The 23,009-nt window shown below is 37.7% G+C and overlaps 1 long non-coding RNA gene and 3 pseudogenes across 1 annotated transcript; 3 read left to right on the forward strand and 1 right to left on the reverse strand.

The window, feature by feature from the left end:
• The first annotated feature begins 12,542 nt into the window (after positions 1-12,542).
• On the forward strand, positions 12,543-14,503 carry LOC125199937 (annotated as a pseudogene).
• A 280-nt stretch (positions 14,504-14,783) lies between these two features.
• On the reverse strand, positions 14,784-16,714 carry LOC125199938 (annotated as a pseudogene).
• A 1,914-nt stretch (positions 16,715-18,628) lies between these two features.
• Positions 18,629-21,339, forward strand: LOC125199940 (annotated as a pseudogene).
• A 983-nt stretch (positions 21,340-22,322) lies between these two features.
• Positions 22,323-22,956, forward strand: LOC125199942. Its single transcript, XR_007172645.1, has 3 exons — positions 22,323-22,519; positions 22,607-22,705; positions 22,781-22,956. It is a non-coding gene; the product is annotated as an uncharacterized LOC125199942 (long non-coding RNA).
• The last annotated feature ends 53 nt before the right edge of the window (positions 22,957-23,009 follow it).

Raw genomic sequence — 23,009 nt, forward strand, 5'->3', positions numbered from 1 at the left:
TGGGAAAACTTCATGCTCCATAAATATTGCCGCAAGGTCGCTCCTCGAAAGCAAACTACTCCGGTAACCGAGCTCAACTTGGAAACGCATGGCTAGAGTGGGAGCAAGATTCATAACACTTTTCTTTGGGCACTAGGAAATGGAGACATCCATTTCGGGAGGATATTTGGTGGGGAGACAAACCGTTGAGTGAAATGTGCAACCCGAGTCAAGGCTACCTTTCAAGCTGGTTAAAGATTTTGGATGAATGGAGCTTGGAATGTTCCTTCTTCTTCTTCGGGTACTTGCTTCCGCTTGGTGTTCCACAGGCGGTGATCGAAGAGGTTGGAAAAATCCGATTGAACTCGGGGCAAAGACTCCTTGAGATGGAGTGGTGCTGCACGACAACTTCACCACAACCTCGCATGGGAGCTGCCGCCACCCCCACACGCCGGTTTTCAAATTAATTTGGAGCGAGTGCATCCTTCCTTCAATCTCCATCTTCGTTGGAGGCGTTGCCACTGCAGTTCGGTTGACATAAAGCTCCAATGGAGAAGAGCCAGCCTTGCCTCAAAGTGTAGGTGCTGCAAATCCCGGATGTGGAAACAAGGGAGCATCTTTTCTTACAAGGCGAAGTAGCTCTGGGATGCAGGAAAGAGTAGCAAATTGGTTCATTAAGATGCCGAGATGGAACCTTAGAATCACGAACTTTGAGACGCGTATTAGATTCTAGCACCGCGAGCACCTCAGGCCGAGACTCATCGAGCATGATTTCCCCATGCCTAGTTCTATGGTTTATTTGGTCGAACGTAACGGGAACATCCACCGCGGGATGAAGTTTAATGCAGACACGGTGTTCAACCGTATCAAGGTATATTTCCAACAGCTGATCTCGGCGGGAAGGATGGGAAAGAAAGAATGGAATGGTTGCGATAATCTCGAAGGGTTTAACACATCAGCATGGAAACCTAATGCCCGAAGTTGATCAAACTCGTGAGATGGATTCCACCGGACAACGGGTGGATTAAAATCAATACAAAAGGAATATGGAGGCAATCGGAGGCGGAGCCGGGGCATCATTCGAGACTTGAGGAGTAACATTATCCGAGGGTTCAGAAGAGGATCAGTCTTCCTCGGTTTTGGAAGCGATTTACAAGCCATCTCTCTCGGTCTCGAAATCGCAAGTGGTTCTACCATATTGGTGTTTGCTTATACATTTATAAGATTTTTCTTAAACATTTAAATGACTCAGTTAAACATTTAAACATTTAAATCGCAAGTGGTTCTATCATGCATTTCGCAACATAAAGAGGCTAGAGCAGCCAAATCCGACATGTCGTTCTAGGAAGTATTCATCACGGGCAACAAGTGCATCATCGATGTGCGAATTAGCAATCGTCATCCATTTTTCGGTGTAAATGTTCTATTGGACTTCTTCTCTCTCTTCTTCTTCTTTCACTTCTTCCCATTCTTATTCTAAACAATATACTACACATTGTAATACTCCTTTCGTTCCTTTGTAGTGAGTCGTATTTCTTTTTGGGTTGTCCCACTTTTAAGTAGTCATTTTTTTTATATAAAATATAATATAACTCATTTCTATTACTTTATTCTCTTTTCATCTTTCTACTTTATTATTTTTTCCTATTTTATTATCTCTCCTTAATCTACTTAATACAATTTTCTAAAATCTCATGTTTAGAAGAATACATGTATTGCAAAGAGACGAAGGGAGTACATTATTATCATAAATTCAAAAGATGCAAAATTATTTTAATAGAAGATTTAGTAATTTAACCTTTTTTCTAAATGGGCTTGTCTTTTGTCCATGGCATCGCATGATCCACACCACAAAAAATCACTCATGTAATTAATAGTCGATCGACACAATCAATGTCATAATTATCCTCATTAATGTAATAAACATTCTACTTCATTTGTCTATTTCTACTAATAGATGAGAGTGATCCAGGTCTAACTAATTTTAAGTGTATAACTAGAGAATAAATCTCGTTACTCATTATTTTAATCTAATGACTAAATTAAGTATTCATTTTCTATTAATAAAAATTGCATGGGATAATTTGGGAAATTAACTTTGTTCCATATTTTGACATAAACATCACATTCATGCATACTCTCTCTCTCTCTCACGAAGGAGGTGGAGGAACACGAATCAACCTCCTCTCCGGCGCGCCCTCCTCCACCGGCTTCCTCTTGCAGCTGCCTCCCCTGTCATCTCCTCTCGTAGCCCACCGGCTGCGCCCTCGTCACTTCATGCTCCCCTTCAACCTCATCCTGCCGTCTTCATCTCTGGCGTGACGTAGTAGGCTTCCAAATAATATTACTGCCCAACTAGCGGCGTTGATCGCAACTTGTAATGTCGATGCACCTTAAGGCGAGGCTGAAATCACCTAACCTAGTTTTCATATTTCGAGTCGTTATTTTGAGATCTGCGTGTGTGTGGCGTCGTCGTCTTGCTTGTCGATTGTGGAAATTGTTTGAAACTAAAAATTGGAATTTCAATCCGAAATCAATGATCACATTCGATCAATCCAACACTTATTCTGTACTTTAGTATTGTATGCATCTCAAATAATCACAATACATTAACTTAAGTTTACCTTTTTTTCATTTTGTATTTATATGAAAAATATTAGTACAACTAATTGTATTTACATGAAAAAAAATAGAAAATACAAAAACATAATGATAAACTAAATCATAATAAATCGTGTTAGTACTATGCACGAAAATAAAAATATTTATAGTATTATTTTACCATTAGACAAAATTAATTAATTACTTAGTATTGTGTGTTTTTCAAATAATCACAATACATTAACTTTAAGTTTACTATTTTTTTCATTTTGAATTTATATATGAAAAAATTACAAATAAAAATATAATACTCCATTTGTTAATATACTAAATCATAATTAATCATATTAGTCCTATAGGCATGAAATTAAAAGTATTTATATAATTTTATTTTATTATTACACAAAATAAAAAAATCACTTAATATAAATTAGTCTTAAAATGATGTGAATATATGATAGAAAAAAAATTAAATATATTATTATGTAGTATATGCGAGTATTATATTGTAATATGGAAAGTTTTTTAATTTAAAAATTATATTCCATATACAAGAACTAAATACCTTATATAGTTTAATCTATATATTCTTAATATTTCCATTTGTCCATTTTTAATTAGTGGGACACACCACATCATCATGTCTCGTGGTGTGTGAGGTCCCTTAATTTTTCTCTAAAACGAGAACTAAATACCTTATATAATTTAATCTATATATTCTTAATATTTCCATTTGTCAATTTTTAATTAGTGGAACACACCACATCATCATGTCACGTGGTGTGTGAGTCCATAAATTTTTCTCGGAATAAAGTAAGAGGTGATTGGATGTTTTATTTTTTGTTAAAAACGGAAATGACTAAACTTAGTTGGACATCCAAAAGGAATACAACTCAAATTAGTTGGGACGGGAGTAGTATAAAATAGTTAAAGTGGATAAAATGTAAAGTAAGAGATATCATAATATAGATAAGACTCTTCTTTATAATATTCTCTCTTATTTTACATTATCTCCACTTTAACTATTTTATAGTCTTTCATCCCAATAAATATGAAACGTTTGTTTTTGCACGTTATTTTATGTAGAGTTGTTTTGTGAGTTAAAGATGAGATAGTAAAATAAGAGAGAGGAAAAATAAAGATAATGTTATATTTATGTAAATTAAATAAGTATACAAAATTACTTATTAATATATTTATGTATTAAATAAACTTTATATTCAAAAAAATTACACTACTTTTAAAATTAAAAAACACTAAACTACTATAATAAAATTCAAATATAAATTGAAACACATTTAAATATATCTCAATTAAATAAAACATATCACGATAAACATAAAAAATAGCTAAAATTCAAGACTCAAAATTTGTGTATTGTTCCCACAAATGATCAACTAGTGCATTTCGAAGTTCCGGATGAGTACTTTTATTACTTATTGCGTCATATCGGGCCATCTCTCTTGAAATCGAACATCTTCATTTGTCATCATATCAACTTCGGGTTGTGGCGTTTGTCTAGCAACTTCAATTGGAGAACTAAGGTCACGCTCATCTTCAACTATCATATTGTGAATATTATACATGTAATCATGATGTCACACAATACTTCTTTATCCGAGTAGTAACACCTGGTCTGCACAATTGCAAAACGTAATTGGAGAACGCCAAATGCACGCTCCACATCTTTTCACATGCCTCTTGTTTCATTACAAAATATTTTGTCTTTGATGTCGCGACTCTTGAATTGTTTGCACCAGTAGACCATTTGGGTATAATACCGTCAGCTAAGTAATAACCATATTGTATTCTTTTCCTTGAATAACATTAATTAGCTGGAGGAGTGATATCTTAAGTGAGATTATAAAAAAGATGAGATGATTCAAACACATTGATGTCGTTATTCACGCGAGGCAATCCAAAATAAGCATGTCATATCCAAAGATCATAATCGGCTACAACTTCAAGAATAATTGTAGGACTTCCACTGCAACCTGGATATGAACCACTCCATCCTATATGACATTTTTTTCATTTCCAATGCATACAATCTAAAGCGCCTAACATCCAGGAAATCCACGTTGCTCGCCAATATATAAAGTCTAGCAATATCATTAGCCGTTGGAGTTCTAAATATTGAGTTGAAAAGATCTCTATTATTGCACGACAAAAACATTTTAGGCTTTTGATGGTACTACTCTCACTTATTTTCACATACTCATTAATAACCATATGCCAATATGGTTACTCATCAGAACCATACGCCAATATATGAATAGCGTGTTACCTTTTGAAGAGATGATAGTCCAAGCCTTCCGGTTGCATCTAGTCGTTTATGAAGTAGTCACCGTGTTCCTTAACTGCATCCACAATGAACGAACAATGGACGAGCCACCTGGAATCTCCTACGAAACATGGTTTCATTATATAATGAGTTATCTGCAAATAATCATTGTACAATCTAGTGTGGGCACCCTCTCAATCACGATTGATGACAATATGCCCCAGAATTGATCCACGATGTATTTGTAGACTTTGATGGTCGCAAGGTGTTGAATCAATAGGTTGTTATTGTTGATTCTTCATTGCATACTTTGCATATATTGGTAAGTGTTTATCATATTAGAATTTTCATCATCTTCATCTTGATGAAGATGAAGAATATCAAAATAAATTGGGGTTCACATCATTTAAAAAATAAAATAAGTATAGCAAAAATATGTAAAAAGAGGGGGCTTCAAAAATAACTCAAATTAGAATAAAAAACCCCCAATTATATCCGTCACGGGTTAAAAGAACAAAAAAACGTTATTAAAAAAAAACTTATGGATGACTTAGATGGCATTGCAAAAAAGATTTTTATTTTGTTTAAAATGCAATTTATTTTGATTTTAGTCTAAAATAAAAATAAATTGTACTATGCAACAAAAACGTTATTATGCAATCTAAGGTAATTTTATGGTCACCCTTGGTTAATATCGATTATGTTTTTATACTTACGGGGCGATTGGGGAAATTTTTTTGTTTTTAGATTCCAAAAAATAATTTTTGAATACTAAATTCAAGTCAAATTTAATTAGTTGCAAACACAAAAATTTTTCTCCTACAGAAAAGGTAAAAAATACTGACTCGGCCCAGTTGCAAACACCCCTAAATTTCTAAATTTTTTTAAACATATTATTAAAACACCCTAAGTTTCTCTAAATCAGTTGTAAACATACTAATTCAAACATCCAAACATAATAATTCAAATTTGGGATGGAATATAGTCGGGATACTATAGAGTATAGCTCTTTTTTTCCCCCCCCTAAAAATGCAGAATCTCATCAATTAGAAAAAAACTACTTTTGCTATTTTCCTCACAAAATGTCGATTCGTAAAGAAAGTTATTTAGAGAATGAAGACATTCTTTTATGTCAAATTTATATGCAAATTTCACAAAATCCCAAACAATGGAATATCTCAATTGCACAACGATTTTGGAAGGGTGAAAGATTGTACGGTAAACTCGATCGGAGAATAATGGCTAGAAACCAAGGATAAAAAAGGTTGTTTGGGGAAGAAATTTTGAAACCAAAAGACCGGAAAAATAAATTGCAGAAAAATAAAAGACAGAACAAAAAAGATAATTATATTTCTTCCATGATTCCTTCAAAAGATAAAAAGACTCATATTTATAATACTCCCTAATAACCAACTTAGTGATCAAGAAATAGGAAAAATATGGAAAAGTAGACCGCACTTTGCTAAAGAAAGAAAAGGGAAAACATGACAAAAAAGGGGAAAAAAAGAAGGAAAAAAAAAGGAAACCAATCGTGAACCAAACGTCCATTTTATTACGGAGAGAAAATTAGATTTCACAAGGGATTTACATGGTCATGGGCTCAAAAAAAAAAAAAAAAAAAAGAGTTCCCCAATTTGTACTTCACATTCCTATCATAGTTCTCATCAATAAGTTATAAACAAGACAATGATAAAATGCAAGCGGAAGAAAGGTTTGAAGGGAAATAGTATGGAGACATATGTTTCGGGGTCCCAAGATAAAAAAGCCAATCTCCAAAAAAGACCCTTCATCCACGGCCAACCTGCACATTTAGAAATTTTGGTGGCTGAGTACGAGAGAAATTCCTTGAACACTTTGCCAAAAGATACATAAAAAATAAAAGTTTTGTTCCCATGATCACAAAAAAATCCCGGGTTTTATTTTAAAAGGCCCGACCCTTACTAAGTTATTTGTGAGCTTAAATTTCCCGACCCAGCCTAAGTTCTTTCCATCAATCTCGCCATATTCGCTTTCCCTTTAAGGGGGAGGGGAAGGGTTTTCCCCCCACGCACATTGACCAGCCAACCCCTCTCGATGACTCACGGCCCATTTTTTTTTGTGCACACTACTCGAATAGGAATTTCAACCCTTTATTAAGTTCGAATCATTCCGTTCATTCATTCATTCATTTTGGCATACCCAAAAAAAAATAGGCATCTCAAAAAACAAAAACATTTATGGCATTGACAATCTTTTGTGGAAAAAAAATTTAGCTTTTTAAATAAACAATCACTTCATAAATCATTCGTAACTTTTCGAAAGTTCATCCACAAAAAAAAAGATGATAGCAAAGCTCAAACATAAAATCATTATCATTTTTAAAATAGGCTTGAAATATTATTCACAAAGCCACATTAATACATAGGTTAGAAACCCCAAACCTCGATGCTTCCAAAATACATAGTTTCCAAGCAAAGATCCTTTTAAAAAATTAAACTCCCCCAAAAATCCTTTTTGAAAGATTATTACGACCCAATTAGTTAAAGAACATTCATAAAGAATGATATGAAAGATCCAAGGGGGAGTGTGCATCCTAGTTTTATCTTGTTCAAACGAATTTTTAGATAATTACATCGGAGTTTTTAAAATTTTCCCGATCAAGTACTTTAGTGAGAATTGAAGGTTCAGTTACTTATGCAATTAACCCAACCCCAAATTTTTAAAAATTTAGTCTATACTTTGAGTAATTGAAAGCTTTTTAAATTTTAAAAAGGGACCTCAAGACTTAAAAGAAACTCTTAACTTCTCTTTTTTTCATTCTCGAATTGGCCTAACTAAAAGAATGTCCAATAAATTTAATTGGATCCAACAAGAGAAAACCCCATCTCACATTTATACTCCCCCCGGGGCCGCACCTTCTCCCTCTCTTTGCCCCCGGCCGGAAGGGCTGGGCGGCTTTCCCACCTCCAAATGCCGTCGCCGGGTTACTATTCCATGTACATCTTCTTCTCCCTCTCCTTTCCCCTCCTTTTTTTTTTGCCACGCATAACACATGTATATGTTTACACACCCCTCATTTCTTTCTAAGGTTAAATTTCAGTCACCGAGCCGCGAGCGAGTGGAGAAGAGGGCAACGTTGTTTGCTCCCGGGCCGGGGCAGGGGGGGCTGCCACCGGGGACAGCAGCGGCAGGGGGGCTGCCGAGCATCTGTGGCCGTGGCAGCAGCTGCGGGGTGTGACAGCAGCGGCGACTTGGGAGAGGGGGGCAGGGGGGCTCCCTTAGGGGTGGGCCGCGTGGGCAGCAGCGGGAGGGCAGATGCTGCTGAACGCAGCAACAGCCGGACTGCTCCGGCGAGGTGGCAGCGGCGGGCTGGCGCCCCTTTGGGAGGTGCTCAAAGATGCACTCGCAAGCTGGTTCCCAATCATGCTTCATGCCCGATTATTATTATTGTTTTTTTGGTTACCAAAAGGCCCTGCCCCTACTTTTAAATTTTAGTTATGAGGATATATATGAACTTGGGCTTGGTTTTTTAAAATTTTCGGGTGCTTGGTTATTTCACTAGAATATGAACTTGTTGATATTGAGAATTTGGTAAAATACCTAAATTCGTGGTACTTGGAAGCTGCTATCTCTTCTGTCATGCTTGGCAAAAAGAATAAAAAGAAAGAACTAAATTAAAACTTTGGGTTTTTAAAAGCATTTACCTTCCATGAAGAGGGAGTAAAGGGGGATTTTAAAAGAGCTTGATCCCCTTGTTCCTTGAACTCACTATGGGATCTCACTTTCTCTTTTTTAATGATGTTGGAGATTTTATTTTGAGAAACAAAAGGAAGATTTTTAAAAAGGTTGGGGAAATATTTATAGGTAAAAAAGGATGTATGGTTCTACATGGGAATTCTATGTTTCAAAGGGAGCAAACTATTACACAAGAGTTAGAGACTTTTTTTCTAAAAGGAGCAAGTTGGCAAATCAATCATTCAATATCCAAAATGGCAAGAATATTACATCCGTCACTCAAAATGACGGTTTGCAAGTACGACCGTCGTTTGGGAATCGGTCCCCTTTGGGGGCTCGTGCTTTGATGTGATGTGATTTCCAAAAGTCTTGTCTTGATTTGAAAGATGTGGGGATTTACTAATATTTGTCTATCTTTTGTAGGTTCCGAATGTGCGATGTAGAAATGATAGGAACGAAAAGAAGTTGGAGGTCCCAACGGGACAACCGCCGAGATTCGGGGGACGCCCCCTTGTTTTGCTTTATCCTCGAAAATTTAAATTGTAATAAAAGGGAGGGCTTTACAAATTCTATTTGAACTTTGTTTTTAAACGAACTCATAGATTTTTTTCACCGCATTTACTAAAACTATTAAACGCCCTTTTTTTTTTTGATTACCCAGACGGAAAACATTTTAAAAAACCCCAACAAACAAGAAATAACAACTAATGCAAGGTGATATTTGTTCGGCTATGGTTCAAAAAATGCGGGTGTTACAGAAATCAATAATATAGGAAAAAAGATATATGGGGATATTCTATAGATATACTGTATCAACTCCTCCACGGGTTTAAAAATTTAAACCCTTTTCCTCAAGGTGGAAACCATGAAGCCACGACGAGAATTAAAGACAAGCTCGGGGGAGGGATTCCCCCCGGATCAAACGCACACCGAACAATAGAGTATCTCCCTTCATCACCTCCATCAAAAAACATCAAAGGATGACCAATTTGGGGTTCCCAAAAATTTATCGTTAAGGGTTTCACCGGGATCACCGTCATGATGTTGGGTTTTGATGATTCATTCTTTCAAATCACCATCAATTGGGTTCTATCATTAAAAAACCCATAAAATCAAAATTGTGAAATTTCTCTGTAACTCTTTTCTTGCCGGGGAAGAACTACAACCGGGCCTGTTTCACACCCCCTGAAATCCCCAATTTTATAGAACCGGGGAAAACAAGTACAGAATGAGGGACTGATGTCAGAATGGATTGGGGTCGCCCGACTGAGAGATCACGGCTAGTGGAAGTGGGTCATTTTTCACTTCCCCTCATCTCCACTGATATCAGGGCTGCACGGAGGAGCTAGCTGGGGCAGATTCGTGGGCGAGACAGCAGTTGTAGCGGCCAGTGGGGCGGCTGTCGGAGATGGCTCGCCGACCTCCATGCGGCGTGTGGATCGCCCAGGCAGCGTTTGTTTGCATCCACCCGAGCCCCAAATTGCTGGGACAGTTGCGGCCAAGTGCCCCAAGCTGTGAAACCAAGGCAGCCAACTGTAGGTTCGGTTCCAAATTCGGCATCACTGGATCACATGCCATGCCAGAGGCTCTGTATGGCCAACACCGTCGTAAGGCGGCTGATATGGAGGCGATGGCGGCTGGAAGGGCTGGTAAGGCGGTTGTGCAGGGGGGTACAGTGGGTGCCCATCGGGAGGGCCAGGTTCGGGCACGGATAGAACACCGAAGAGGGCCTTGGCAGCTAAAGGGTAGCGGGAATCGGGCACGCCAGATCTGGATTGGGGTACCCAAATTGCACGTCTAGTCTCCGGGAGTACCAACACGATGTGGGGCTCGGCATGGGCAGTGGAAAAGGGGACTGTCTGTGGGATTGGTGATGGTGGTAGGCGGTGTAGGTGTATGACATGATGGCAGAAATTCGGAGGATGAGAACCGAATGAAAGCACCAAATATCGAAATAAGTTTCGTATCGGAGAATAATGGTGATAAATCCCCGGATAAAAGAGGTTTGTTCATGAAGGGAATTTCCCGTCGAGCAAGATAAAAGGGCGGGGAAAAAGTAAATTGCAGAAAAATAAAAGACGGGAATGATAAAAGATAATTATATTTCTTCCATGATTCCTTCAAAAGATAACAACGACTCCTATTTATAATACTCCCTAATAACCTAACTAGTGATCAAAAAGTAGGAAAGATATGGAAATCAATAATATATGAAATAATATAGATATGGGGATTTTTATAGATATACTCGTATCAAAGATGGATTCAATGAAGCTAGAGATGTAACTTTCGGAGCATACGAAAGATCTATGCAAGCTCGATTCAACGATTGAAAAAGCTGCAAAGAAATTTCATGGATGTATCCGAGAAACTAAAGCAAGAAATCTAGCGGTTCTTCAAATGCGACATAGTGAGTATTTAATCATATTTTTTAATGTTAAATTTCCTTTTAAATGTACCTGTGATTAATTGATTATAACCATTTGTAGATGAATGAAGCTATACAATTGCTCAAGAAAGATGCAAACTACAAATTAGGTTGGAAATTTTCTCATGTTTGGGAAATGATTGAATTTTGAAAATTTCAAGATTATGTAGGGACCTCTAGACAACAAGCATCACGTGGAATTCAGTCTTCTAATTCAGAAGGCCAGACTCATATTTTGCCCTTGCTTCAAACTTTGTCTTCATTTCCTATGAGTTGTGATGATGAGGAGGAAAGGGGGGTTCCTTTTCATCAAGACCAATCGGAATAAAGAAGGCTAAACGAAAGAAAAAGCAATCCGAGAATACAACATCTCTTATTGCTACTCTTTAAAAACAAAATGAGGAACTAAACGAAGGTATTAAAAAGCAAATGATCACATGGCTAAGTTTGGGAAAATCAAAAAGGGGGCTCAAGAACTCAAAACAATGAGAGAAGAAAATAAAATAATGGCTATGAACTTGAGCTCATAGACGATCCTCAAAGTCGTGCTTATTTTAAGTTGAACGGAAACACATTTTATAGAAAAGAGCTCGCAACAAGACCAACGGATAGTGCAATTAGAGCATATTCTTTGTACTTTGACAATATTGGAGGATCCGATTCGATTTACTAGATTGTTATTACGTTTTCATTTTATTACAATCATTTGTTGTTCGTGTTTAATTTTATTTTAATGCATTGAGGTTTAACTTGCTTTCTTAATAAAGACTTGCTTTTGTTTTGCGACATCTATCCATAGCTCTTTAGTAATGAATGAATCTCGAGTGAACAACTTTAATCTATTGATACATAATTATAACGGTAAGCAACAATAACAAGATTTTTTTGGAAATATTCATTCCTATATTAGTAAATTTATTAGTTATTATTTGCAAAGAAAAAAACATAAGATATGGTGAGCTTGCTAATTCCGATTTAATTATTCGGAAAATTATTTGCAAATTCCATAAAAAAAATGTGTGTAAAAGATTTCCTAGACCCTAGTACAACAAGCTTACATATCTCTACTCAATATGTGCAAATAATGTGGCTGATTCAACTATCTAAGCAGTACATAAATTATGGCAGTATAATTATTTAATTATAAGAACTATTATGCAATATATAAATTTTTTTTGCAGTAGATATTCAATTTGGTGTTTACTTTAAATTTGGTGTTGTTTCATTAGAAAAAAAAAATCAAAATGGATTTGGATATGGAGTATGGTTAGAGAACATTTTTACACCAAAAATGGAATTTGGTGTATGGTTGGAGGCGGTAATTATCTCAACAACTTCTTTTATATATAGACATATTTCATTTTGACTCGAAGAAAATTTAAAAAAAAATCGAAAAGAAAATGAAATTAAGAAGAGGAAGGGTTAAAAAATTAACGGTTTTGACAAGATCCAACGGCAACAAAACGCAACGCCTTTGGCGCCAAATAGCATCAGTCTTCATCTGGAAAATGAATTCCTCTCAACCATAATTTTCACTATTCCGCAAAATTTTTGAAGCAGTAACAATGGATAATGAGACTGATTGGAGACTGGCCTCCGATTGGTACTCTCCAACTCGCCTCCACGACAGCCCCGTCAAATATGATTTTCCGGTACCTATTCTTTTGAATGATTTCTCGCAATTTCTTCGATAATTACTTTATATTTCTGTCAATTTGTTGTTTTGTTTGACAAGGGCGATAGGTTTATCCCAAATCGGAGTCTTATGGATCTCGATCAAGCCCACGGTACATTGACCAACACCACTGGCACGACCCACACATACCAAATCTAGTGTCAGTTCTTCAATTTTCGAATTATTTTTGAATTTCAAATTCAATTCAGTATTTTTTGGGATTGGGATTAAATTTGGGTTCAATGGCCTCAAAATTCAAAAGTTATGATGCTTTGTTCGATTCTACTTTGTGGCAATTGAGTTTATGAGCTGTTCCACTGATGTTTTCTTTCATCACAGATTGAATATAGGAAATCTTTGAGCAATCTGACCTTGAATGCTGAAGGTAGGCCATTTCAAATGCTTGTTTTCAGGGGCAGTCCCAAATCAAGTAGAAAACTGAGCCCTATGATTGATGAGACGCGATGTTGTAACAACGAGACCTTACTTGTAGACCGCTTGCAAGATTCCCAAGGTAAACGTGTTCACAAGCTCTTTCTCGTTTTTTCCTTTGATGATAACTAGCTTGCCGGCCAGGGTGAAGCTCGTATCCCGGATGCGCCCAAAAATCAGCCACGACTATTTCTCAACGTTATTGATTGGGGGAAGACGAACCTGCTAGCAGCTGCTCTTGACAGAAAATTATACTTGTGGAATGCAAACACTTGTAAAGTTGAACTAGTGTCAGAAGTACGAAGGCGACTATCTTGCTAGCGTAAACTGGTCTGAAAATGGAGAAGTTGTAGCAGCGGGGTATAGTTGCTCTAAAATTCATCTCTAAGATGTTTAGTCGTCCATCTAGTAAGTGGCCAGATGAACAAGCTGATTGCTCCTTGTCTCTTAACGACGTTGGTTTTTAGTTCTTGTCATGTGTTTTTCGTAGGTGAGGTTGTTAGAGGGTCAGCGTGGGCGTGTGGGATCTATAGCGTGGAATGGTCACACACTAACTTGTGGAAGCTCTAGTGGAGCATCATCAACCATGATGGTAAAGAGGTTGCTTTATTCATCCTTAATATACCCGGCTGTTGAAATGACAGAGTTTTAGACAGTGAGAGTGAGGAACAGTCAAGGGCCCTGGAAAGTGCAAAATTAAGTCTCGGGGAAGGGGTGGGGCTGCAGGGAGCATGTAGCCAGTGGTGCAAATGATACTAGAGTCTATTTTGTGGGACGATGCAAGATGACCCAAACCATCACGTTTACAGATTCATCATCATTGGGGGAAAGTTTCTGGTCCCCTCAGATATAACGTGCGGGCATCCGGGGTGGCTTGGACGATGGCAATAAAAAGTATGGAACACTCAAAAAGGGACCTGCACCTCTAGCACAGAAACTAAGTCAAGGCGAGTTTGATTGTTTGTTTTCCCTTTTTTGGATCAGAAGATTTATTGATTAGGGGATGATTTTGTTGACAGATATGGGGGCTAAAAGGGAACAGGCATCACAAAGAGTTATTGCGGGGATGGCTACGGCTACGAATGCCAAAACCAGTTATGCTTGTGGAAGTACCCCCTTTCCCTGTCCCGAATAGGAGAGTCTGCCAACGCGACGTTGGGTTTTTCATCTAACTCAGGTCTGATTTATAACCTGATGCAATAAGAACTGTAGTGTTACCAATGTGTGTGTATACTTATTATTAGTCCGACAGAGCCCTGATGGTCTGACTGTCGCTCAGCCGGAGAAGACGAGGCCCTTCGATTCTGGAATGTATTTGGGCCAGCAGCCCCGGAATTCAAGGATGTCCTATTTGGGGGCCTTTCTCTTCAAGACATCAGCCATAAGGTGATGAGATTTTCAACTCTCCAACTAATGTAGCTTAAGAAGTGGGCTGTTATATGAATCTAGAATGCAATAGTTTACACAACAACAGTTTTTATCAACATACCATTGTATTTATCGACTACAATACACAAGTTTTATGGCAACTGAGTTAAGAATACAGGATTATGACCTTGTAAAGATGAAATCATCCAATTGTAAATTTTTTTTCTGGCTACCACCACCAGATCACAAGAAAGGGAAAAGCATCAGACCCAGATGGGAGATTATTCATTTGAGAAATCCTTTCACAACAAATTCTGAGATCGAAGTTTGATCAACAAGCATAAAGCCTTAAAAAAGGGTACAAAAAAGAATTCCTTAGCAGAAATAAATAATCGACCCCACAGACGTTAAACCCTGTAAGAGCAGCATTGAGAGCACTGTGTAGCTATGCCAATTTGTGCTTCAGCTTCCCCGCCTGTTGATGCAGTGTTTTTTTTGTTGAAAGTCTGCAAGGCCTTTCTGAACTAAATTTGGGTCCAGGGATCAGGTGGGCCTCAATAGCAATTATATCTGCAACAGAGTTTGATGGAAAAAAGCAAAACCACTGCTCAGGAAATACTTAGCACATGTCTTCAGAACAGATAAAACCCCAGGTTTGCCAGCAATTGTAGCTACATGACCAGGTAAAACACCCATTTTTCCCGTAGTTGCCCGGGGCTATGACCATATCAACCTTAGACACAACAGGCGACAGTCATCAATATACATATTCTCTACAAGTTTTGACTACAACATCAACCCCCTTGAACAGATCAGAGCAAGAAGTGAAACAAATGAAGTACCTATGATACATTGATTATTTGATTCCAATAAATTAAATTAAATGACTGACTTGTTTTTATATGGATCTTTGGTTTAAGTCCAAATAGGGGAAATAGTGGCAATTGCTGGGAGTACTATTAAAATGGGGAAAATTTCCAACTGGGGAAAAAAAATTAACCATGAACTGTCCTACTGCTTTTCCCAAATTCAAAACATGGATATACTGTTAGCTGCATTAACTTGACAGGAGACTACAGTAACGTCAAATAGACAGGGGAAAAAAGATGTGGAATTGAATAGTATGAGCATACTATTCTCAGTGATACTCGGATCTAAAAAGAAGATAAAAGATAACCCAACTTGTAAATGTTTCGAGAGCACCTGATGTTTACACCAAACCCAAGACTTTTAAAAGAGTTTAGTCCAAACCCCCGAAAGAGTAATATTTTTAAGAGTGGTTGGATTTGAACATAAAAATACAATTAACTTATCAAGAAACTGATAAGGAGAAATATTTACAGGTCCTTCCCAAGACCTAAAAGAGAACAAACCATAAGACAACACGAACACAAGTAATCCATGGGACTAAATAAATAAGGAACAAATCTATAATTTGCTCCATAACGTGCAGCCATGTAAAAAATATTAAGGCCCTAACTACAGTTACTGTCTACAAGTACAAAACAAGTTATAAAAAAGATGCAAATTCACCTAGCCAAGCTTTTTTAACTGAAAGTCTCGGTCTTCTACAATAAGATCAATGCGTATGGACAACCCATCTTACAAAGCGATAAAACATTTTCATTTCAACTCGAAACCGAATTTAGATAAACTGGAAAGCAAAATTCAGATTTGCAAATCCACCTATAGGGGCCAACAAGCATACAACCATAGCCAAAAATAAAAAGGGGAAAAAAAATAACCTCAATCAATAGCCAAAATTAAAAGACAATTCCAATTTAAAATACCGGGACAATTGACATCAACGATATGATTATAATGAAATTACTCTTTTGAGGATAAAAGAATCATAAGGGGAAACACCAAATTGACAGTGAGCTTGGAGGGAATGTTTGGGAGGGGGGGGGCCGAGGTTTATGAGCCGACGGGGTCTTAGGGGGGTCCATATTGGGTTCATTTTTTTTCCAGGGCTCCACAAAATTTGGGGTCTTCCCGTCTCCGCAGGGGGATCCGTGGTTTTGGGGGCGCCACCTCTGGATGTGGCGGAGGCTCTGTTGAAGAGGGATCGTGAACCATGTCGGATTTTTGGGGGAGGGGCGCAGTTGTCGATTTTTTTGGGAGAGAGAGAGAGGGGAGAAAAATTGATTTGGGTTTGAGAAATTTTACGATATTTGGGGCTTTAATACGAAGAAGGCCCATAAACACGATCGTCAAAAATTGACTACGTCATTTTCAAAATCATTTTTACCCATCGAAATCTCCAAAGAAAAAAATATTTAAAACATTTTAGTGTAAATACGTACTATTAAAAGTAATTTTATTAATTATTTATATTATATTTAAATTTAAAAGAATATTTCTATATTATACTCCTTTTTTAATAATAAAACATTTTTTTTCCGTAGATTTTACAATTTGTTGAAGTTAAGGAAAAGAAAATAAAAAAAAGAAAAGAGAAAAATTTATTTTTTTAAAAAAAGCCATTTTTAAAAAATGAAGAAAGATTTTTTACTCAAAAAAAGTTAATAAAGATAGTATATTTTATCAAAAAGAAAAAAAGATTTTTTCAAGTACCACCGAATTATTTTCCGCTTTTTTTTTTTTAAGGACTAAGAATTTTTGTCGAAATGGTTTGGAAGAGAAGAGTTTTCATAACAATTAACCCCTCCTATTCTTCCTTTCAAAATTTTTTATACATTCCTTATTTAAAAGATACACCGCAATTATACATCCATAAAAATCCATTCCCTTTTACTATTTATGGCCCCACTTGACCGAAACTCTTACTTTTGTCAAACCCACAAATATGTTCATTAGATTATCCCGGGGGTTAGCATGGGGGAACGGACAGCCCCCCAATCAGGGGTCACAAAATAGTGTTGGTGCATCCTAGGGAGAGTTCTTTTGGGGGAGACGGGGGGTTTTCATAACAAATTTTCTTTCCCCCCGGGTTTCAATTATCTTGTTTTTTAGGGTAATACACAAAAAATGTAGAAAGTTTTTAAACACACGGGGTTTTTATAACCAATAGTGTTTAAAACCTCAACATTTTACAATTTTTGAGGCCTTTTTGCGTTCAAAAGGTCGTCCCCTTTTGGGTAGATAACCCCGAGATAGTATCTCATTTGGGATTGTCACGGCCCGGGGGAAAGTATTGTCGATGCTCTACCATCTAAAATCATAGCTATGGCAAATTTTTTTAGGGCATTGACATTGTTATTCTCCCAAGCCCCAAAAAAATAAAAGCTAAATCCATTGACATGGATTTGAAAATTTTTCCCCTATTTTCATATTTTGAGAATTTTGTGAACATTGCAAAAGCGAGTTTTCCTGCCCACAACCCCATTTTTGACCGCCTCGCCCCCGCCACGTCATCATTAACCATTTTTGAAGACACAACTCCCACAACCCGCCTTATTCGAACAAATTTAAAATTTGAATATTTAAAACAAACTATTTTATTTTTAAAATTAAAAAAACTTTGAAAATTATTTTTTAAAAAAAATTCATTTTTCATTGGGAAATTATAAATTACAAACCATAGAAATTTTAAAAAAATTACAAACCCTAGAAATTAAAAAAATTTGTCCCAAAATTCAAAAAATTTCAACTTCTAAAAAAATTTAAAACGGAACAACCTACTTAAAAAAAATTTATAGAAAATAATGTGAGGAGTGAAAATGTTTGAATTCAAATAGGCAAAAAAACATTTTTTATAAAAAAAAAAAAAAGGGAGTTTTCAGATTTAACACCAAAAACGGGGGGAAAAAAAAGCCCCAAATTTCCCATTGTCTCCGAGGATCCATTTGGGGCCCCAAAATACCTCCCAAAGCGCCAGCCCCAACCGACCCCTTTCAAAGACCCCTTTTTTGTAGCTGTGGGGTTTTAAATTTTATCGAAAAAAAAAGAAAAAGCCCTTTTAAAAAGTAATTTTTTTTAAATTTTTAAATTTTAAAATATCAAAAAAAAATCCCTAAAACCCAAAATTAAAACAAAATAAAATTTAAATTAATGGGTCGTATTTATTACCAATTTCTTAATAATATTCTGTATAATTTTCAATTAACTTAGACTGTATTAAAGTATACTTTTTCATTAAGTTAAAAATTTGAGAAAAAAAATTAAAAAAGAAGCATAGGTTTAACAGAAGAGCGCTGCGCTCTCTTCTCCTTGTCATCTTCAGCCATAGCGCGGCGTCGGAGCTGGAGCAGCATGGGTCGACGGACGATTCTGGGTGGATCCGTCATTGCTCTCAACCGCACGAAACTAAAAGCATACCCAACAACTCAATTTCGACAATTCGTTCCTTTTCCACCTCAGTCTTCCCTCCCACTCTCAAACATCTTTTTCAAAACCCGCCACTCACATCCACTCACAATGCAAATCCCCTCAAAAGCAACAAAGCCCGAACCATTTCCGCCCTCATCAACACCAGCCCCTGGTCCGCCCAGCTCCAAGCCTGTCTCTCGCTCCTCACCCCTCTCTCTCAGACCACCTTCTTCCAAACCCTCCGCCGCATCAAAACCCCATCCAAAGCCCTCCGTTTCTTCAATTGGGCCCACCACTCGGGCTTCACTCACAACTCACATTCCTACTTCATGATGCTCGAAATCCTCGGCCGGGCGCGCCACCTCAACCGGCCCGAAACTTCCTCCTATCCATACCCAAAAAGTCCGGCAACTCCGTCCCTCTCACCGACAAGTTCTTCAACAGCTTGATTCGGAGCTACGCCGATGCTGGCCTTCTTCAGGAATCCGTCAAGTATTTGAGGCCATGAAGTCAATGGCCATTTCGCCCTCGATTGTCACATTCAATAGCTTGTTCTTGATCCTGCTGAAAAGGGGCGGGTTGGGAAGGTCTTCCAACTGTATCATGAAATGCTTAAGACGTTCGGGTGAAGCCGATCTACACCTTTAACGTCCTTGATTCGGGCTTTTGCAAGAACTCTATGGTTGATGAAGCGTTTAGATTTTTCAGGGAAATGGATACATTTGGGTGAGCGGATTTGGTGACGTACAACACGATAGTTGATGGATTGTGTAGGGCTGGGAAGGTTGATATTGCGCGTAATGTGATGAATGGTATGCATAAAAAATGTGAGAATTTGAGGCCAAATGTGGTTAGTTACACAACTTTGATAAGAGGATATTGTGGGAAGGGAGAGATTGAGGAGGCATTGGATGTGTTGAAGGAGATGGTTGGTAAAGGAATTAAGCCTAACCACATCACTTACAACACTATCATTAAAGGGCTTTGTGAGGCTCAGAGGTTGGATATGGTGAAAGAGGTTTTAGGGATGAGGATGGTGTAAGATTTGTTCCAGATTCGTGTACTTTTAACACGATTTTGAGTGCACATTGTGATAGGGGGAGTTTGGACGAGGCATTCAATGTTTTTGAGAAGATGAAGGAGATGAAGGTCGAGCAGGATTCAGCTACCTATAGCATCTCATTCGCGCCTTGTGCAACAAGAGGAGTTTTGACAAGGCGGAGGAGTTACTTGATGAGGTATACGAGCAGGAGATTTTGTTGCGTGATAAGAGCAGCACACCTCTTACTGCGTCATACAATCCGGTGTTTAAGCATTTGTGTGCAAATGGAAAGACTAAAAAGCTGAGAGAGTGTTTAGGCAGCTCATGAGACGAGGGAAGCTGATCCTCTTGCTTTTGAAACCTTAATCTTGGGTCAGTGTCGAGAGGGGCATTTGAGGATGGGCACAAGCTCCTAATCTTGATGCTTAGAAGAGACTTGGTGCCTAGTATGAAGATTTACGAGTCACTGATTGATGGTTTGTTGAGAGAAGGTGAGGTAACGCTGCACTAGACACTTTGGAGAGGATGGTGAGAAGCTCTCATCTCCCAAGGACGTCTGCGTCCATCGTATTCTTATGGAGCTCAATGAAAAGGGACGTGCTAGTGAATCTGCAGACTTGTTGATGCTGATGTTGAACAATGAGATTAGACCGAATATCAATCTATCGACCGATGCATTATATTTGCTGTTCAAGACTAGGAGGAAGGAGCGGGCATTTGAGCTTGTGAAGAGTGTGTATGAAAAGGGGTTTGTTGTGAACATAGGACATGTGATATCCTTCCTCTGCAAGGATAATCAGTTTTTGGAGGCATCGAAGCTGCTGGGGTTTAGCCTGAAAAATGACCAGAATGTAGACGTGGAGGTAGCGCTGCAGTGGTGACTGGAGTTTGTGAAGCTGGACAGCTAACGGAGGCATTTAGCCTTTACTATGAATTGCTTGAGAAAGGGTTTCAGCTACCTGTGAGCTGCCTTGAAGAGTTGAGAAATGAGTTTGAAGCTCAAGGGAAGCTGAAGGAAGCTGAATTTGTTCAAAGAGAATTATTGCATGCTAGCAACACTCTGAATCGAAACAACAATCTTTATTTTGTATGTGATTGTCGTTCATCTCAGTTTTTTATTTGGGATCAACAGAAAGGGACGAACACAAATCTCTCTCTCTCTCTCTCTCTCCTAGCTTAAGCTCTTGCATCACTTACAGTAGTAACTACTCTCTTACCCCCTCATGGTTTCCATTTTTGCATTAAAGGTTTCAAGCTTGCAACGCGATGCTCTTTACTGTTCTGATTAATGTCAGGATTTAAAACTTCATTGCTGGCTTAAGATGCTGCTGCTCTTTACTATTTATATGTATTCCTTTATTTCTGTTTTTTGTTGATTTTTTGGTAGCTTTTTCAGCATTTTGCTCTGTTTCGGAAGCTAGATCTGATCTTGAAGGAAGGTGTGATGCTTTTGTAGTTTCTTCAAATTTGCATCTTAATTTATTCACAGAGAAGAAATTCTGCCTGACTTGGATTGAATAAACATTAATTTTGTTACTTCTGATTATCTTATAAATAATGTGGTTCTGTCAATTGTCATTCGGTCATGCTTTTTCAACCATTCAATTCTTATTTGAATTTATGTTTTACAGATGCATGGCTTCTGATTATAGCGCTCCCTTTGGGTTTACGCAATCACAATCGTGCAATTCCTGACCTTGCAATGGTGGTATAATAGATGGATTATTGTGAGCACTTATTTCGTAACGGTTTTTTTAGCTCAATGATGAAATTGGGTTTGTGGTGATCAAAACTTAAAAAAACAAATTCTGGTAACTTTCCTTTCTTTGTTCCATTTTTAGTGTTTGTAACATTAGGCACAGAGTTTAAAGTGTTTACATCTGCAAAATGTGGCTGTTGCACTACTTGCAGCTTTCTACTGTATGTATTGTGCCTTCAGCAAAGTATAGGTGAAGATGGAAGCAGTGAAAGATGCCAACATTCCAGTGGAAGGTTTGAAACGACACGGGTTTTAATGCACAATTTGGTAAAGTAAGAGAGGGTGTAGAAAAATTGGTAAAGTAAGAGAGAGGGAGAGAAAAAAGTAATGGAATTAATGTTAGTGGATCATGGGATCCACTTTAAGTTGTTAATTATAGTGGTATAAATGGTAAATAAATTGATGTATAGGAGTGTAAAGATTTCTAAAATAGAAAGTTTGAAAGTTGCTATTTTTAAAGAACGGACTAAAATGAAAAGAGTTGCTATTTTTAAAAACGGAGGGAGTATTGAATTGTTGATTCTAATAGCTCATAATCATTTATTAATATTTCTGAATTTTTCAAACATACCCTTATTAGTGAAGAGTTTTTCCTTTAACTACCTTACGTTTGCTTCTTCAGACTCACTGAAATAGTTGTGTTTCCAAGATCTTGCTCAGTCTTCCTTTGATGATAACTAGCTTGTCGTGCCAGGGGAAGCTCGTATCTTGGATGCGCTAAGCCAAGAATCAGTCACGACTATTATCTCAATGTTATTGATTGGGGAAGACAAACCTGCTAGCTGCTGCTCTCTTGACAGAAAATTATACTTGTGGAATGCAAATACTTATAAAGTTGAATTAGTATCAGAAGCGAGCGAGCCGACTATCTTGGTAGTGTAAACTGGTCTGAAAATGGAGAAGTTGTAGCAGCGGGGTATAGTTGCTCTAAAATTCATCTCTATGATGCTGAGTCGCTCCATCTAGTAAGTGGCCCGATGAACAAGCTGATTGCGCACTATTTATCTGTTAACGACGTTGGTTTTCAGTTCTTGTTATGTCTTTTTACGTAGGTGAGGTTGTTAGAGGGGCAGCGTGGACGTGTGGGATAGCGTGGAATGGTCACACACTAACTTGTGGAAGCTCTAGTGGAGCTATCATCAACCATGATGGTAAATGAGGTTGCTTCTTTATTCATCCTTAATATAGTCTCAAGACTCAGTTATCCTTAAAAATTGTTGTGACAGTGAGAGTGAGGAACAGTCAAGTGTGCCATGTGAAAGTGCACAAGGGTGAAGTCTCTGGTTTGAAATGGTCGGCCGCAGGGAGCATGCTAGCCAGTGGTGCAAATGATACTCGAGTCTACTTGTGGAACGCATGCAAGATGAGCCCAAACCATCACGTTTACAGATTCAATCATCATTGTGTAACGGAGGCATTTATTTAGCCTATACTATGAATTGCTTGAGAAAGGGA

The sequence above is a fragment of the Salvia hispanica genome, unplaced genomic scaffold, assembly GCF_023119035.1.
Source record: "Salvia hispanica cultivar TCC Black 2014 unplaced genomic scaffold, UniMelb_Shisp_WGS_1.0 HiC_scaffold_746, whole genome shotgun sequence".
Classification (NCBI taxonomy): domain Eukaryota; kingdom Viridiplantae; phylum Streptophyta; class Magnoliopsida; order Lamiales; family Lamiaceae; genus Salvia; species Salvia hispanica.